Source organism: Budorcas taxicolor, chromosome 15, assembly GCF_023091745.1.
Source record: "Budorcas taxicolor isolate Tak-1 chromosome 15, Takin1.1, whole genome shotgun sequence".
Taxonomy (NCBI): Eukaryota; Metazoa; Chordata; class Mammalia; order Artiodactyla; family Bovidae; genus Budorcas; species Budorcas taxicolor.
In genome coordinates, this window is record NC_068924.1 from 74,718,860 (window position 1) to 74,738,895 (window position 20,036).

Here is a 20,036-nt window from a genome sequence, read left to right on the forward strand (position 1 = left end):
ATGCCATCCAGCCATCTCATCCTCTGTCGTTCCCTTTTCCTCCTGCCCCCAATCCCTCCCAGCATCAGAGTCTTTTCCAATGAGTCAACTCTTCGCATGAGGTGGCCAAAGTACTGGAGTTTCAGCTTTGGCATATTAAAATTACCCCTAAACCTATAAAGGAATCAATTTAGTAAAGCCAAAGACCATTTATGGCTTCCCTGGTAGCTCAGTGGTAAAGAATCTATCTGCCAATGCAGGGGATACAGGTTCAGTCCCTGGGTCAGAAAGATCCTCTGAAGAAGGAAATGGCAACCCACTCCAATATTCTTGCCTGGGAAATTCCATGGACAGAGGAGCCTGGTGAGCTACAGTTCAGGGGGTCACAAAAGAGTTGGACAAGACTTAGTGCCTAAAGAACAACAACAAAAGACCATTCATAAGTGCCCGAACATCTTCCACCCCAAATAGTTCAAGTGGAAATTTAAATTCCAAAGGACAGGCACAAAGACTGCTCTAATATGGAGCAGACCCAGGTTACCCTTATTCTGAAGGTCTTAGAAAATTCTAGGCTAAGGTTGCCATGAAGAGAAACTGATTCCGATTAGAACAGTCTGATTTTGAATTGGAAAAAAAAAAAACACCTCATTTCAAAGTGCATTTAACTATGAATGATACTTTTGAATTAGGTAATTAAGACCTTCTTTCATTCTATCTGTATCAAGCTTATCACACTGTTCTGAGAGCAATGTAGTAGATCAGCCTTCCCACTAGATTGTGAGCACCTCAAGGCAACGGCTGGAATGTATCTCATCTTTTTTCCCAGTATGTGATACCAAATGAATGCTCAGTAAATATTTATACAAAAGATATGACCAACACTTATTTTGACAAAGGAGTCCAGGTAACTTCAATAAGCCTAGTGCAGTGAGTATACATGTGCACGTTCACATACAAATGGATAATACCCTGTGCTGCACTTATTACTGAATTAAAAATTTAGAGAGAAAAAAATCCATTGACTGTACAACTCAGTACAATCAGATTTATATATTTTGTCCCAAAGCAAAGACATTTTATATAAATATTCCTGAATAATAATTAGATATCTCACCAAATGTCACAGCCCCAAATATTTCGGTTATTGCGGCCTTTTTTCTACAAACCACGAAGAGACTAAACTGGACATGTAAAACCTTCACAATTCAACAAATTACCAGAAAGAAGTATTCTCCAGGGCAAAGTTGAAACTGTTTAGGAAATGATTCAACAAACAGTATATATGGAAGAGAATATGGGAAAATGATAATTCATTTATCAGAAAGGTGGTATTTCTTGTGCTTTTAAAAAATCCTTCTTCATTGTAACGTTTTTTCCTGAAACAAATCAAGCACAGATTAAGGAAAATATTTATTTACATATAGCCAGAGTGAAGGGGGGAAAGTTTTAAGCATTAACTGGAATTCTTTATTACATCATATTCAGTGAAGGGAAGAGGCCAAGCTAGTGATTAAGAGCGAGGACTCTGGAGCCAGAATGCTTAGTTCAAATCCTGGCTGTGCCATTTATTAGCTGTGTGGTTTTAGACAAAAACTCTTACCTCTTTGTGCTTCTGTTTTCTATTTGTAAAATAAGGAATTTTTTACCTTACTGGGTTAATTAGGAGAATTAAATGAGTTAAGTTTCTTATACTTAAAAAGTGCCTAGAATTAATTGCTGAACGGTAAGTAGTAAATAAAGTACATAACATTCAACAAAACTGTCTGCCTTTTCTATCACATTCCTCCACTAAAAAGCAAATGAATAGCCCCTTCCCACTGACTGCTCCCTGTGTTCTTCCTAGCTGTCAGAAGTTAACTGAGGATTAGAGGGAGAAGAGGTCCTCCAACTCAAGAGCTTTTAAATCAGGTTTCAGTTCAGTTCAGTCGCTCAGTCGTGTCCAACTCTTTGCGACCCCATGAATCGCAGCACGCCAGGCTTCCCTGTCCATCATTAATTCCTGCAGTTCACTCAGACTCACGTCCATCAAGTCAGTGATGCCATCCAGCCATCTCGTATAACTTACATATACTAAAATTCTTTAGTTTAACTTACATATACTAAAATTTACTTTTAAAAATTCTGTCTTGGAGTACAGTTGATTTACAATGTTGTGTTAGTTTAAACTTCACTCTTTAGTACACAGTTCTATGCACCCTGACAGAAATATAGTCATGTATCCATCACCATAGTCAGGAACATCTCTACAAGCCCCGCAAACTTTCTTGTGCCTCTTTGTAATTAACCTCTCTCCCCCAGACCATCACTCATCAGTATTCTGTTCCTACAGGTTTGGTTTTGTCACATAAAGAGAACCATATAGTATGTAGTCTTTTGAGTCTGGCTTTGTTCACTTAGTAGAACTGAGATTATCCATGTTTTTCACATATCAGTAGTTTCACTTTCTTGCTGAGCAACACTCCCTTGTATGATCTAACATTCTATTCATCCATTTACCAGCTGAAGGACATGTGGACTGTTTACAGTTTTTAGTACTTGCAAAGAAAAGAAAAGAAAAAAAAATAACCCCAAACTGCTACAAATTTTCATATGAACATAACTTTTCATTTCTCTTGGGCAAATATCCAGGAGTGGGAAAAATCGGTGATATGGTAAGTGCATGTTTAATTTTATAAGTAACTGTCAAATGGGTTTCTAAAGTGTCTCTTTGAACCCTTTCATGCTCTTCTACTAACAGTAAGTCAAGGGTAACTGGATTATTACTTACCACTGATTTTCAGTATGGATCTGTATTTTTACACCTATCAATTACAATCAGTTCTTTCTGCAATTTAGTATTAACGGTGTGTAATTAGTCTTCTGTTTATGAAGAATCATTGATCACTTGACATGAATCTTAAATGTTACTTTATAACACTTTCAAAAGGAAATATCAATGAAAATTACTCTTTCAAATCCCATCCAAGAGTGGTCATATCTGGTAATTTTTCCTGGATCAATAAGCTATAAGAACTAACAAAACGTACTACTAGTAACTAAATACATTAGGTATACTTCTGTCAATCAAACTTGCAACATTCAGACAAGAGTTTCCAGAGCCTAAATAAAATTTATCAACAATGTATCTAGCAAGTATTATTTAACATCTTTAGCAAAAGTATAATTCTCCTGATTAGGAAACAAAAAGGATGCATACAAGAAAATGTTTGGAAACTCATTATAAATACTATGTCCAGAGACTTCCCGGGTGGTCAGTGGCTAAGACTCCACACTGGCAATGTAGGGGACTCAGATTTGATCCCTGGTAAGGGAACTAGTCATGAAATTAAAAGACGCTTACTCACCAACCTAGATAGCATATTCAAAAGCAGAGACATTACTTTGCTGACTGAGGTCCATCTAGTCAAGGCTATGGTTTTTCCTGTGGTCATGTATGGATGTGAGAGTTGGACTGTGAAGAAGGCTGAGCGCCGAAGAATTGATGCTTTTGAACTATGGTGTTGGAGAAGACTCTTGAGAGTCCCTTGGACTGCAAGGAGATCCAACTAGTCCATTCTGAAGGAGATCAGCACTGGGATTTCTTTGGAGGGAATGATCCTGAAGCTGAAACGCCAGTACTTTGGACACCTCATGCGAAGAGCTGACTCATTGGAAAAGACTCTGGTGCTGGGAGGGATTGGGGGCAGGAGGAGAAGGGGACAACAGAGGATGAGATGGCTGGATGGCATCACTGACTCGATGGATGTGAGTCGGAGTGAACTCCGGGAGATGGTGATAGACAGGGAGGCCTGGTGTGCTGCGATTCATGGGGTCGAAAAGAGTCGGACACGACTGAGCAACTGAACTCAACTGAACTGAAGGGAACTAGATCCCAGGGGCCATAACTAAGACTCAGCACAGCCAAATAAATAAATATTATAAAAAATAAATACTATGTCCAATATTACAACAAAATGCCGCTGCTGGTTATGTAAATTGGCACATCCAATGTGGAAAATATTTGATATTAACAACCCATTCCAAAGAGAATTGAAAGTCCACACAAAGCTTGTATATAAATGCTAACAGCAGCATTACTCATAATAGTCCCAGAGTGGAAATAACCCACAAATCCATCAACTGATAAATGGGTAAAACAGATTGTGATCTATCCACTCAACAGAATATCATTCAGCCATAAAAAGGAACGATATATCCTACAACATGGGTTAGCCTTGAAAACACTGTACTAAGTGAAAGAAGCAAGACACAGAAGGTCACATATTGCATGATTACGTTGATACGAAATGTCCAGGTTAAGCAAATGCAGAGAGACAGACAGAGCCAAGGGCTAGGGGTGGGAGGGCAGGGAGGGAAATAAGGAATGGGGAGTGACTATTAGTGGGTATGAGGTCTCTCTTCAGGATGATGAAAATGTTCTGGCATTAGATAGTGGTGATGGCTGCACAACTATATGAATATATTAGGAAGCCACTGTATACTTTATAAGAATAAATTTTATACTGTGTGAATTCTATCTCAATTTTTAAAAAACCCATTAATAGGAGACAAATAAATAAGCTATACTATATTCACAGAAAAGATATCATACAGCAGTGAAAATAAATGAAGACAGCTATTAGTTAAAATATGCATAATTTCACAAACCATGCTGAGAAAATAGTTAGTTACTGAACAACAGGAGACACAGGCTTGATCCCTCGGTCAGGAAGATCCCCTGGAGGAGGAAATGGCAATCCACTCCAGTATTCTTGCCTAAAAAATCCCATGTGCAAAGGAGCCTGGCAGGCTCTAGTCCAAAGGGCCACAAACAGTCAGACATGACTGAGCACGCATAGCATCGTACTCAAGAGTGAGAAACTGAAGGCTCTTTCTCTAAGAGCAGGAACAGGGCGAGGATGCTTGTCCTAACAGTCCTATTCAACATAGAATTCAAAGTCAGTGTTCTTCGCAGGAAAAAAGTCTTACACAGAGAAATTAGGCAAGATGAAGAAACAAAAGAGATCTAAGTCAAAAAGGAAGAAGTAAAATCATCTGTTTGCATATGACATAATCTTATACGTAGAAAACCCTAAAAGATTCCACCAAAAAAAAATGTGAGAATAAATGAATTCGGTAAATGAATAAATTTTGTGAACAGAAATAAATTCAGTAAATGAATGAATTTTGCACAATACAAAACCAACATACAAAAATCAGTAGTGTTTTTCTATACCACCAATGAAAAATATGAAAAGAAAATTAAGAAAACAATTCCACTTAAAATAACATCAAAAAGAATAAAATACTTGGGAATAAACCTAACCAAGGAGATGAGACTTGTACACTGAAACTTATAAAACAATGCTAAAAGAAACTATATAGAAGATACAAACAAAAAGACATCCCATATCCATGGCCTGTAAGATTCAGTATTATTAAGATTCCATATATCTGAAAATAATCTATAAATTCTATCAAAATTCCAACAGCATTTTTTGTAAAAATAGAAAAATTAATTTTAAAATTCATATGGTATCTCAAAGGACCCTGAATAGTAAAAACATTTTTGAAAAAAAAAGTTGCAGCACTCTCTTCCTGATTCCAAAGCATATTAAAAAGCCACAATGATCACAACAGTGTGGTAATGGCAGAAAGACCAATGGAACAGCATAGAGAACGCAGGAATAAACCCTCGCGAACAGGGTAAAATTGTCTTTGTTTGACAAGAGTGCCAAGACCACTCAATTGGGAAAGGATGGTCTCTTCAACAAATAATCATGGGAAAAACCAGACAGCTACATGCAAAAGAATGAAGGTGGACCCTTATCTTACATCATACACAAAAACTAATATGAAATCATTAAAAATCTAAATATAAGATCTAAAACTACAAAACTCCTAGAAGAAAACATAGAGGAAAAGCTTTATAACACTGGAATGCACAATGATATCTTAGATATGACGCCAAAAGCACAGGCAACCAAAGCAAAAAGGGCCAATGGGGATTGTATCAAACTTAAAAACTTTTGTGTATCAAAGGACAGAATAAACAGGGTAAAAAGATAACCTACAGAAGGAAAGAAAATATTTATCAATCATTTATTTGGTAAGTCAATATCCACAGAATATCAAGAACTCCCACAACAAAACTTTGAATAATCCAATTAAAAATGGGCAAAAGACTTGAATAGATGTTTCTACAAAGATGAGTATTTTGCATATTTGTTGAAATTCATTGGAGGGGCTGATGCTGACGTTCCAATACTTTGGCCACCTGATGCAAAGAGCCAACTCATTAGAAAACACTCTGATGCTGGGAAAGACTGAAGACAGAGGACAAGTGGGGGCAGAGGATGAGATGGTTAGATGGCATCACTGACTCAACGGACATGAATCTGAGCAAACTCAGGAAGATAATGGAGGACAGGGGAGCCTGGCATGCTGCAGTCCATGGGGTCGCAAAGAGTGGGACATGACTTAGCGACTGAACAAGAACAACAACAAAGATGATATACCAATGGCCAATAAGCATATGAAAAGATGTTCAACATCACTAATCATCAGAGAAATGCATGTCAAAATCACAATGGGATTATCTCTTCACACCCAATAGAAGGGTTACTATCAAATAAATAAAATTTTAAAAAACAGAAATAACAAATGCTAGTAAGAATGTAGAGAAGTTGCAACACTTGTCTACTGCTGGTGGGATTGTAAACGGTGCAACAGCTACGGAAGACAGTCTGGAGGCTGCTCAAACCTTAAAACAGAGCAGCGGCTGTCCTGGCCCATCGCCCGCCATTCAGTGTGTGGCCGAGGGTGGGCGCATCTACCTGCAGAAGCACTGAAAACTGGGGCTCGAGTTTACACACTCATGATCCAAGCCACAGAAGCGACCCAAACGTCCACTAAAGAACCAGCGGATGGATGGATAGCAAAATGTGGTAAACACATACAATGGAATATTAGCCTTAAAAAGGAAGGAAATCCTGTTACACGCTACAATATGGATGAACTTGGAGGATACCATGCTAAATGAAACAAGCCAGCCACAAAAAGACAAATACTGTATGAGTCCACTCACAGGAGGTACTAAACTAGTAAAATTCACAGCAACAGAAAGTAGAATGGTGGGTATCAGGGGCCAGGGAAAGAGGAAAAGAAAAGCTGTTCAATGGATACAGCATCAGATCTGCAAGATTCAAAAGTTTTGGAGATATCTTTCACAACAACTGAATGTAACCACTAGTTTAAAATTATGATGGTAATTTTTATGTTACATCCTTTTAAAAAACATTACAGTTTTTAAAAAGTGAGAAACTTGTCTGTTCAAAATGCTCTGTAGGTATTTAAAGAAAAAAATATTTAAATCCTGATGTGGAGGAAATCTATTATGAAGTTTTAGAAACAGTTTTGGAAGCTAGCATATGAAGTCTAATTCCTTTTTTGTGTGTTTACTAAAAATATAAAAAAAGGGTCATACACATTGGTGGTAATGACCCTCAAAGATATTGGGCTGTAATCCCCCAAAACTATAAATGTTGTTTTATTTGGGAAAAGGGTCTCCGCAAATGTGATTAAGAATTTTGAGACAGGAAGATCATCCTGGATCATCTGAGTCAGCCTGAATGCAACCACATGTATTCTTACAAGAGGGAGACCAATGAAAAGCTGACACACTCAGAGGAGACGGTGATGTGAAGACGGAGACAAGCAAGACTGTAAGAGGCTGGAGGGATGCGACACCAGCCAAGGGACACCGACAGCTGACAGAAGTGGAAGAGGCAAGAACCGGCGCTCCCCAGCACCTCTGGAGGAACACGGCCGTGCCTCAGTATCAGCCTCCAGGAAGCCTCTTCCTAAATTTTTCTAAAATTCTTACTGAAATATTGTTGATTTACAATGTTGTTAGTTTCAAGCATACAGCAAAGGGATTCAGTTGTGTGTGTACAAAAAATTTTTTCCATTGTAGGCTATTACAAGTATAGTTCCCTGTTGGTTATCTTATAGTACAGTGTATATTTTAACCCCAAACTCCTACTCACCCTAAATTTTAGACTCAACTCCAGAACTGTGAGAATAAATTATTGTTGTTTTAAGCTGCCAAATTTGTGGTCATTTGTCTTGGTAGTCATAGAAAACTAATACATGTTTGAGAGCACATAAAAATTTTCTGGATGGATCCACAGAAAATTGTTAACAATGACCACTTTTAGAATGTATATGGGACTAGCTAAAGAATTTTTACTTTTCATTTTAATACATAGCCTTGTCTTTTATTTTAATGAACAACAAGCTTCAATATTTTTTATCAAAATGTTTTTAAAAGCTCTAAAACTTTCAAATTCCAGCCTGGCACCTTGAAGCTGAATCTGTCTACACATATCCCATAAGCCTCACTTCCTCCCCTTCATATTTTTTGGACATCATATCTCCCTTGAAAGAGAGATCTGAATCTTATTTATTGCCCAGCATCTAGCAGAGTGCTTTGTCCTCTAACACATAATTTCTAAAACAGCACAATTTCATCAAATTATAGAACTCTTAAATATATAATAAATGTGTTCTGAGTTTATAAATAAAATTTTGCATGCTGAATGTATTTAAAATGTGAAAGGGAAACATGATATAAGAGATTAATAGAATTCTAAAGCAAAGCCTTTTTTGAAGTGAAAAATTAGTAAGTAATAGATTTCAAAAATTTAGAAGATTTTTGTCACTGTTCTCTTAGTACCTACTTTTTGATTATAAAATCCATTAAAAGAAGGAAATTTTAACTTTAGATCATTCATTTGGTAAAGTCATGACAGGAGAGCAGTTGCTTGCAATAAATCTTATTATAGAGCACTCTAGTCAAAATTAAATTCAACCAAAACTGTCATGTTGGATGTTGGAGTTGGAGCTGAGTTCTAGCACTTGTTTTGCCATATACTAGCTGAGTCTCAGTTTTATCATCCATCATTACAGTACCATCTTCATGTGGTTCCTTATTTAATACACATTTCCAGAGCATTCATTACATGCCAGGCAGTATTCTAAGCACTTCACATACAATAACTCGTTTATTTCTCGTAACTCTTGAGATTGATATTATTATTCCATTTTACAGATGAGAAAACCGAGGCATAGAGGCTAAGTAACTTGCTTCACGTGATTCAACTAATTGTCATGGTGAACTGTTGAAGTGAAAAATGATATTTTGCCTTACATATGTTAAGAATCTCTCCAAATACCTGTATTATTCCCCTGTCACACAAGTACACTTAGTATGTAGCTAAGTGCCTAATATAGAGTAGCGTGAGATCATAACATGTTACTCTGTATTAGGCACTTAGCTACACACTGAGTACAGGAAGTGAAATACAGTAGCCCAGTGGCAATGTACTATGAGGGTGTAACAGAGGCAATTAATCTAGACTGGAGCGTCAGGGAAGGTCTCCCTGAGAAAGTGATACTTAGGCTGAGAACTAAAGGAAATTAATAGTGATTAGCCAGACCTAGGCACAATGACTAGATATAACAAGAGAATGTTTCAGGCATGTGGGTGAAAGCTGACAAGAGCTAGGCAAGATAAAGAAAGAACTGCAACCTATGTGGCCAAAACAGAAGCTGAGAAAAAGGGCAGACTGGAAAGGGTCTCATCATACAAAGCCAGGGACTTTATGCAAGGAAGTAGTACTGTGCGTGTGTGTGTTAGTTCCTCAGTCACGTCCAACTCTTTGTGACTCCTTGGACTGTAGCCCTCCAGAATTCTCTGTCCATGGAATTTTCCAGGCAAGAAGACTAGAGTAGGTAGCCATTCCCTTCTCCAGGGGATCTTCCCAACTCCAAAGATTGAATCCAGGTCTCCTGCATTGCAAACAGATTCTTTACCATCTGAGCCACCAGGGAAGACCCATCATGGCAAATAGCAAGCATTCAAGAAACAGTAGCTATCATTACTATATTATTATAAGCATCATCTCAGAGTCATTTAGAGATCTTAGACAGACTTCAGTTCAGTTCAGTTGCTTAGTGGTGTCTGACTCTTTGCAACCCCATGGACTGCAGCACTCCAGGCCTCCCTGTCCATCACTAACTCCCTGAGCTTACTCAAACTCATGTCCATTGAGTCGGTGATGCCATCCAACCACCTCATCCTCTCATCATCCCCTTCTCCTCCCACCTTCATTCTTTCCCAGCATCAGGGTCTTTTCAAATGAGTCAGTTCTTCACATCAGTTGGCCAAAATATTGGAGTCTCAGCTTCAAGGTCAGTCCTTCCAATGAATATTCAGCACTGATTTCCTTTAGGATAGACTGGGTGGATCACCCTGCAGTCCAAGGGACTCTCAAGAGTCTTCTCCACCACCACAGTTCAAAAGCATCAATTCTTTGGAGCTCAGCTTTCTTTATAGTCCAACTCTCACATCCATACATGACTACTGGAAAAACCATATCTTTGACTAGACAGACCTTTGTTGGCAATGTCTCTGCTTTTTAATATGCTGTCTTAAGACTTAATCAAACCCACATTTTAATCTTCTGGTTCAAGAAAGGCCTAAGTTAGCTTAGGGTTCTTAGGACTGAGTAAAGCAAGTCTCTGATCTAAAACAAGTTTGTTGGGTATATAAGCAATCTATTCTTTCTTATCCTACAGAAAGCAGATTTACTGAAAGTTAAATAAGTAAAGCCTGGATAACTCAATCAGTAGAGCACCAGACTTTTGACTTCCCTGGTGGCTCAGATGGTAAAAAAAATAAAAATAAAAAATCTGCCTGCAATGCAGGAGACCTGGGTTTGACCCCTGGGGGAGTTAGGAAGATCTCTTGAAGAAGGAAATGGCTACCCAATCCAGTATTCTTGCCTGGAGAATTCCATAGACAGATGAGCCTGACCAGTCACAAAAAGTCAGACATGACTGACTGACTAACACTTTCACCTCTCAAACAAGTAAATGTCATTTTATATTACTCAGGAGACTATCCATATTTCACTTGGAGGAATTCCCCATATTAAATGTAGGTCAAAATAAGCAGGCAGTCCTCTAAAGCACAAAAAACTGTTTTCTTTTACTGCCCAGAGATTTCTGATATGGGATTTAATCTTTACTCACAAATGAAGAACTCATGCTAGTTCAGGACTGGGGGTTTTCATGAGACTTTCTTTTCTTTTCTTTCTTTCTTTTTTTTTTTTTTTTTTTAAGCAATGTATCATATAAGAAAGGGCCAAAAGAAAAGTGTGGAATTACAGTACTGAAAAAAACATCTAAAACACAAGAATGAGAGACTTCATATAGCAAATGAATTAGGACACGAAATGATGAAAAACAAACACTGCAAATAAATACATAAAAGAAATGAAACAGCAAAATGAATTAGAGAATAAGATGTTCTAGATAGCCAAGTTTGCTAGAGGTTTGTCTCTGAAATATCAATTATTTTATATAACTTTTTTCCATGTAAAATAAATCTAAGAAAATACATAAGCTTCACACTCTTTTAAACAAAATCGACTGATAATTATTTAAAATTTTCAGGATAATCCATTTGAGCAATCAATGTAGCAATATCCTCAAGATGTACTGCTAAAGATTTATGAGGGAATCTTGTATTAAAATCAAGTGGTTCCAATACGGCGTTTTTGAATTTTAATGTTCTGTAGCTTTCCTTCCTCAAACTTCCTGATCAAACTAAGACTTCTAGTTAACTTGTAAGCAGTGCTAATTTTAGCTCTTGATTTAAAGAAGCAAGCAGGGTGAAACTGTGCATAAAGAGGGAGCAGGACCTACTTAAAGGAAGTCAATAAAATTTAGAATGCAGAAAAGACTTTTTTGGTTTATTTCCTGGCAGTTAACTTTCAGATAAATAAAATGCGACTTTAAGTCTTATGACTGAAGAAAGAAAAAGAAGACTGATTAAACAAACATTTTCAAGACATACTTGAGACTATTCAACTTTTTTCCTCATCTTCATAGAAAGAATTTAAAACTCATTTTAATTAATAATCTCTAAGAAATATAATCAAGATGGAGAAGGAAATGGCAACCTACCCCAGTATTCTTGTCTGGAAAATCCCACGGACAGAGGAACCTGGTGGGCTCCAGTCGATCGGATCACAAAGAGTCAGACACGACTGAGCAACGAAACAACAGCAACAAGAAATATAATCAAGATACTGAAGAAGCAAGTTTCTAATCTCGTAATAAAATAAACATCACCTTTGAAGAGACAGCGGTCACCAAGGCTTATCTGACATCATATCTATGCCAAAAATGTCTGACCATTCCAACAAAGTCAGAATTTATACTTTGCATCTCTGAACAAAGATCATATTACAGGAATAAGCAACTGCTGTTACCAATTAAGTGAAAATAATGTTTTCTGTGGCACTTAAAAAGAGTTATGGAAGAAAAAAGAAAGAGCTCAGTAAAAAGCATACCACAAAGAGGACATTTGTTTGGGACATGAGTTTCCTCGGGAAGTTGGAGAGACCTGTATGAAATCATGTTTAGCTTAATACAGATAGAAATAAATTAAAAAAAACTATATATGTGTGCATATGCGTGAGTCAGTATACATACATACCCAGCTCTGTTTACTGAGAGGACCTCGGAACAATGACGCCCCAGAAACAAGCACATCTAGATCTTGGTTTCTATCAATAAATATCACAGCCTCACAGAAGGAACCAGGGCTGATTCTACGGCTGGGATGGGGAAAATATTAGATCGGTCTGGAGCATCTTGCTGTACCAGAAAAGTGCTCAGAATGAGCTAAAATAAATAACATAGAATCAGATTATAAAACAGATATTCATATTGATATAGATAACTGGTTAAAAGAAAAATAAATGGGGGAGAACAGACAAATTTTTGTTACAAAATTCCAAACAATCTATGTAGATACTGTTCCAACTTCAGTAAGCAGAACTTATTTATGCCCCTCATTCACTTTGAGGATGGGCTAGACTCAGAGACTCACTTTCAAAGAATAGGTATAGAAAGGAAAAATAGTAACTTTACTTCTCAACCTGGCAAACACTACCTTAACCAAGTGTTCAAGGTTAACATCATCAGTGATATCATATATTCCCTTGATAAGAAATGATGGTGTTCTGCGACATTCTTTCCAAAAACACATAACCCTTGTCTAATAATGAAAAAAAAAACATGGGACAAAACTGGAAGAAGAATATTCCACAAAATAACTGACTAAGACTCAAAACTGTCAAGACCATGGAGACAAAGTAAGACTGAGAAACTGTCAAAGACCACAGGAGACTATGAGAGACAACTAGATGCAACAGGTTACCCAGGAGTGGGTCCTCAATCAGAAAGGCGATGTGAATAGAAAACTACAGATATCCCAACAAAGCCTGGAGTTCAGTTAAAAGGAATGCATCAATGTTGGTTTCTTCATTTTGACATATGTGCCATCTAAGATATTAACAATAGAGGAGATCAGATGAGAGGTATACAGAATGCTATATCTTAGCAAATTTTCTGTAAATCTAAAATTATTACAAAATAAAAAAGGTTATTTTTTAAAGGTTTTGTAAAAAAAAAACCAAAAACCTGTAAAACAAAAAACCCTATCATTTACCTTCAAAAAAGTCATGTCTTGAAAAACAAAATTTTTAAAAAGCGCGATACCTCAGACCTACTAGAATGGCTAAAACTAAAAAAAACTGGTGAAACCAAATGCTGACATGGATGTCAAGCAAAAAGAACTCCCATTCATTGCTAGTGGAAACACAAGATGGCATTGCCACTTTTGAAAAGTTTGGCAGTTTCTTACAAAGCTAAACATTGTCTTACCAAGCTAAACACTGTCTTACCCTATGGCCCAGCAATCACACTCGCAGGTATCTACACAGGAGAACTAAAAATTTATATGCCACACACAAATGTTTATAGCAGCTTTGTTCATAATTATAAAAAACTAGAAGTGACCCAGATATCCTTCAATAGGTGAATGGATAAACTGTGGTACACACACACAATGAAATCTTATTCAGTAATAAAAAGAAATGAGCTATCAAGCCAAGAAAAAACATGGGAGAACCTTAAATAGATACTCTTAAGTGAAAGAAGGAGATCCAACCAATCCATTCTGAAGGAAATCAGCCCTGGGATTTCTTTGGAAGGAATGATGCTAAAGCTGCAACTCCAGTACTTTGGACACCTCATGCGAAGAGTTGACTTATTGGAAAAGACTCTGATGCTGGGAGGGATTGGGGGCAGGAGGAGAAGGGGACAACAGAGGATGAGACGGCTGGATGGCGTCACTGACTCGATGGACGTCAGTCTGAGTGAACTCTGGGAGTTGGTGATGGACAGGGAGGCCTGGCGTGCTGCGATTCATGGGGTTGCAAAGAGTCGGACACGACTGAGCGACTGAACTGAACTGAAGTGAAAGAAGCCAGTCTGAAAAGGTTACATAGTATATGATTCTAATTATATTACATTCTGGAAGAGTGAAAACTATGAAGACAATAAAAAGATCAATGCTGCCAGAGGGTGGGGGAGGGAGAAAGGATGAATAGGTGAATTATAAGAGATTTTTAGGGCAGTGAAACTATTCTCTAGGATAGTATAATGGTGGATAAATAACATTATAAATGTCAAAACTTATAGAAGTTCACAACATAAAAAGTAAACTTTAATGCATGCTAATTTTAGAAAGTCATTTGGGAGACTGAGGAATCCCATAAAATGTGTGAAACCATCTCATTGAAGCGGGTGGGGAAAAAGAACTGACTTAAGCAACTTTGGAAATAAATGGACTTTAACACTAAAGGCAAAAGGAACTGGACATAAGCACTGTATTTAGTGTCGCTTAGTCACTAAGTCATGTCTGACTCTTTTGCAACCCTGTGGGCTGTAGCCTGTCAGGCTCCTCTGTCCATGGGATTTCCCAGACAAGAATACAGGAGTGGGCTGCCATCTCCTTCTCCAGGGCATCTTCCCAACCCACCCATGTCTCCTGCTTGGCAGGCGGATTCTTTACCACTGAGCCACCTGGGAAGCCCTGCACTTCTGGTTAATAAAGTTATTTTTTATGGGAGTATGGATTAAAAATTCAGATAGTGTTACATATGTCTACTGGAGCTGAATAGAACTCCTGTTTAATTTGGTATAGAAACAGATAGCGACATATAGGAATATCTATAGATGTCTATATACACCAGTTAGTATATATACCTATTAGTTCTGTTAGTTGAGAGTGCCTAAAAGAAATGACACCCCAGTAGCAATGAGAACACTTACTGCCCCGATCTTGGTTTTTATTACCATTCTCCAATAAAAAGTCCCAGGATATCCAGGAGAAATGACTAATTCTAGCACTGTGACAAGAAATATACAAGATGAGCTTATTGCATCTTGTAGCGTTGGGAACTGCTAGAAAAATAATTAAATAAAACACACACACACACAGATGTGGGAATGTTAAAGGGGAACAAGAGCCAACTGAGAGAATACTCAATGGATAAAGCTGGAACAATTCGAGCAACAAAGTAAAGCAGTACTGGAATATAACTCAAAGTATAAAATACCCTTCAGTTTATACTGATACGAATACTTGACTAAAATAATAAATGGGGAAAGAGAGACAAATTCTCCACGCAGAAGAAATTCAAATAAAATATCCAGCTATTCCGCCCCAAGGACAGGGAGCACAATCCCTCACTTCCTAAGTGGGCTGTACAAAATTACTTCCTTCCGAAGACCACAGTGAAAGGCGAAAAGAGTTAACTCTGTAGTGGAGAAACCAGACAAACACTACTTTAGCCAGATGATTAAGGCCAATACCAATAGTCATAAACCATGTCGATAGTACCCTTTATGTGACGTGATTAAAATGGCATTCTCTCTGTGATCTTCCTCCCCAAAACACATAACCCCAGTCTAATTATGAGAAAAACATCAGATAAATTCCAATACATGTGCATTCTACTATATACCTAAACAATACCCCTAAAAACTTCTATATATTTTATAGGTTTTAAAAACTAGGGGGAAACAGTGAGGTGGGGAAGCCAGATCCATCGTCTCTCTCAGTCAACAAACATAAAGCTATCATTTTTCCATGATTCTTAGTTGAAGACTTTCCAAATTAGTCTGCTAAGATATTGCTATATCCAAAGACACATAAACACTGGTTAGTTGTACACTTTATTACATGGAGAAAACTATGCCAGTTTTGGCCAACAAACATTTTCTGTCCACCTTATTTGTCCTAAGCACCACTTGAAGCATTGAAATAACCTCACAGATTGAAAAAAAAAAAAAAAAAAAAAAGCTCCTGTGCCCTGCTTTCATTTCTGTGAGGAAATGAGACAATATACAAGCAAACAATAAATGACCTATCATATAGCAATAAATGCTATAAAGTTAAAAAAAAAAAAAGTGAGGTAAATATGACCAAGAGGGCCACACTAATTGGAGCTTGGGAAATGCCTCTTTAAGGAGATGACATTTGAGTTGAGAACTGAGTGATGCCTATACACAAAGACAAGCTTGAGGCAGGATAGAGCAGGTGGGAAGTTCCAGGCAGAGAGAACACACACAAAGGCCAAAAAGAGTAACTTTTAAGTATTTGAGATAAATCAAGTGGGCAAGGCAACCGCCTAGAAACAAGGTAAGCAACATATCCTGAACTCTACAGGTACAAATATGCATTTACAGTAATTGAAATAAAGCTTAAAAAAATTCAAACCTCTCCAACACTGATCACCAGGAATTCATCAATCATTAGATCCACATCTAGACTCTACGCCCCCATTCAGTCCTATCTCCCACTGCCACAACTGTCCATCCCTCACATGGTAAAAATGTTATTTTGAACTGTTCTTCCACCTTCCCTCTAAAACCACCATGCCTGTGGTTGACATTTCCTTATGTCTCTGATAGAAGTATTTAAGAAAAAAAGGCAAGAGGGAGAGTCTACCCAGAAAATGGTCCTGAATTCTCCCTAACAGATCTCATTATTTCACACAGTACAGCCAGAAGTTATGTGCAACGGCACTGAACAGACTAACTTGGGTTCAAACTGAGGTGCTATCAGCTGTATGATTTTGAGCAAGCTGCATAAACTTTCTAAGACTCAGTTTCCTCATCTGTAAAAGGCTGTGAGAATTAAAACGTGGCACCCAGTAGAATATTCAATAAATGTTAACTACTGCTGGTAGAAGTAGCTGAGCATTTATTTTGTTCAAGAACTAGAGCTGGCCAGAGGGATTACAGAAATGACAATTTGCTACAGCAAACTGTTTGAGAGATAAAATTGTCAAACTCCCTTAGGTCAGGGGCTTTGTCTTTTTCTGGTTCACCAGTGTATTCCCAGAATCTAGAACAATGTTAACACATGGTAGGCATCAATATTTGTTGAATGAATGAATGAGACTCCATTAAGACAATGGAGCATAAAGGAACTTGACTTTGCTCCAATATAAAGAAAAATTTTCCTTCCCCATCAAGATCTTAAACAATAACCTAAGGCACTATTAAATACGTTTATTATTTTTCATTGCTTTCCCAAAACCTAAGACAGTGTTCATAATATTAGGGTACTCAAATTTATTGCCGTTAAAACTCTGCTGTTAAAATTAAGCTGTTGATCAAAAATTTTTAAGTAATAAATTATACAGTTTATTGTTAAGGAATGTTTTTGCTTGCTGTTGCCTGAGTGAACAAACTTTAAAAACTTGTGTAAATTTTTTTCTCATGAGTTTACCCATTATGTTTATGTTGGCAAATATATATTGATTTCACCTTTCTCTATGTCATTTTATAAAAACATTACAGTTTATCCAGTCATTTAAGAAAAATCCAAATCTTTTACAATTTCTTAAGTTTCAAAGATGGTTACCTTCATTATCAGCTCTTTAGGTCAAAGAAGGACTTTTCAGGGTGATAACGGAGAAAGGAGGAGTTCACCTCTCTCAAAATGAGTTTTCAATTACTATAATTATGCATAAAATAAGACAGGGAGCATTTCTGGGCCAACACTTGAAGGCTTGAGTCCCATAAGAATTAAACTGGAGCCATGCATAAATTTGGGGCAAGTTCTGCAAAAACCTCTTCTTCCTCTATTGCCGCTGAATGAAAAACTCATTGCTAAGATTCATCAACATGAGTGTATTTTCTAACACATAGTAGCCGCTCTGGCCACACGATTTTCACCATTTTCTATCCCAGAAACAAAAACGGACACGTTTAAACCCGGCCTGACAATTACCACAATGGCAGGGTAGCTATCTCGACAGCCACAGTGGTTAAGAGCTTAAAAAGTAAGAATCTAGTTTACCGAGACCTCACCTTAAAGTAGCAAGGCCTGATTAACCTACACTGCTGGCTATTGTATGGGTCCCCCAAAGCTTCAAAGCTGGAAATATACCTGAACTCTACTGACACCTTCCGAGACAGAAAGCCAGGCGGAAGGGCGGTGCGATGCGATCCGAATCGTTTTAAATCGCAGCAAGCCGGCGGGGCCGCAGGTGCGCGGGTCGGGCACAGGTGCGCGGGCAGGCCCCGGGACCACTGTCCTTGTCACGCTCTGAGGCGACCAGCGCCCTTCACAACCACCACAGCCACGGAGGTTCTCTCTCATTCATTCATTTGACAATTACGCGAGGAGCGCCGTAGCAGGGCCGGCTCGTAGGCTCCCCGGCCCCAGCACCCGAACACCCTGAGCCGCCAGACGCGGCCCTGCGCCGCACGCATCCCTCGGGCGCCGCCGCCCGCACCCCGCCGCGCCGCGCTCCGGTCACCCGGATCCCGGCCCGGGCCTCAGCCGCACCCGAGCGCCCACGCCCCCCGCCCTCCCTGCCGCCAGTCCCCCGGCCTCCGCCCCGCTCCGCCGCCTCAGACCCGCCGGGTTTGTGTGGCGAGGAAAGCGCGCGTCCGCGGAAGCCCGCGCCCCCCGAGCCCGGAGCGAGGGGCCGCTCCCCGCGCGCCACTCGTGAACCTGAGGGGCCTAGGCGGGTGGGGCGGGCCCACAGTCCACTCACCTCCGCCGGGCCAGAACCGAGAGGTTGCTCTAAGCCGTTTGAAACCGCTTGGGCCGCCGCACACCCCGCAGTGTCCTCGTTGTTTATTGGTCCTGGGCGGACCGCCCATTGTCCTTCCATTGGTTCGTTTGAAAGAACTGTGGGCACGCGCCGCCCGCAGCCTTAAAGGGGCCGTGCGCAGCCGTGCTTCCCTTGGAGCCTGACTCTGCTTGGTCCTGTAGGGAGGTCTCGGGGCGAGGAGCCAAAGGTTAAAACTGTCCTGGAAGAAAGCTGTGTGAAGAGCTAGCTGGGCCTCCTGGGTACTCAGCACGTTTGCTTTACTTAATTGCACGTCTTTAAACTTCTGTCAGTCAGTCAGTTCAGTCACTCAGTCTTGTCCGACTTTTTGCGACAACATGCCAGGCCTCCCTGTCCATCGCCATTCCTGGAGCTTGTTCAAACTCAAATCCATCGAGTCGGTGATGCCATCCAACCATCTCATCCTCTGTCGTCCCCTTACCCTCCTGCCTTCAATCTGTCCCCAGCATCAGGGTCTTTAACAATGAATCAGTTCTTTGCATCAGGTGGACAAAGTATTGGAGACGCAAACAACACCTGGCAATTTTTTTTCCGAGTCATTTTATTCACAAATATTTGTGTGCAGCTGAGTGAGTGAAGGAAACCAGAAAGGCAACTAAGATACAGTGGAAGGAGGGTGAATGGAGCCAGGACGATGGATCCTGGTCTTGGACCTGCTCTGAGTAAAGCATTTTTCTCAGTAAATCATGTGGAACTTAGTTTCCTTATCTGTGAACCGGGATAATGATGTTTCCCTTATAAATTTAGTGTGTTGAATTAATATAACTAATTGAGTGTCTAGAAACGGGCTTTGAACAGTAATGTATTCTTCAAAGACTTAATACTCTGCTTATTTGTAAAAATGAGAGACTTGGTTAATATGGTTCCTGAAATTCTTGTTTTGTCTCTACATTCAGTGTTTCTATGAATAAGACCTGATCCTAACTTCCAAGGAATTTGCAAACTACAGTTGTCAGAGGAATAAACGTATAGAACTAGTCACTAAAATTCAAGCAATGTGAGAAC

At 39.0% G+C, this 20,036-nt stretch overlaps 1 protein-coding gene across 4 annotated transcripts in view; it reads right to left on the reverse strand.

Moving 5' to 3' along the window:
• CKAP5 (cytoskeleton associated protein 5) overlaps window positions 1-19,002 on the reverse strand; it is a 96,240-nt gene extending 77,238 nt beyond the window's left edge. For 3 of the 4 annotated variants that reach the window (XM_052652260.1, XM_052652259.1, XM_052652256.1), the window contains exon 1: window positions 18,954-19,002. The gene's annotated coding sequence lies outside the window, so the exon portion shown is untranslated. Of the gene's footprint in view, window positions 1-11,991; window positions 12,047-18,953 lie in introns of those variants that run through there. The other variant, XM_052652258.1, reaches the window with a different exon arrangement.
• Window positions 19,003-20,036: the final 1,034 nt, after the last annotated feature.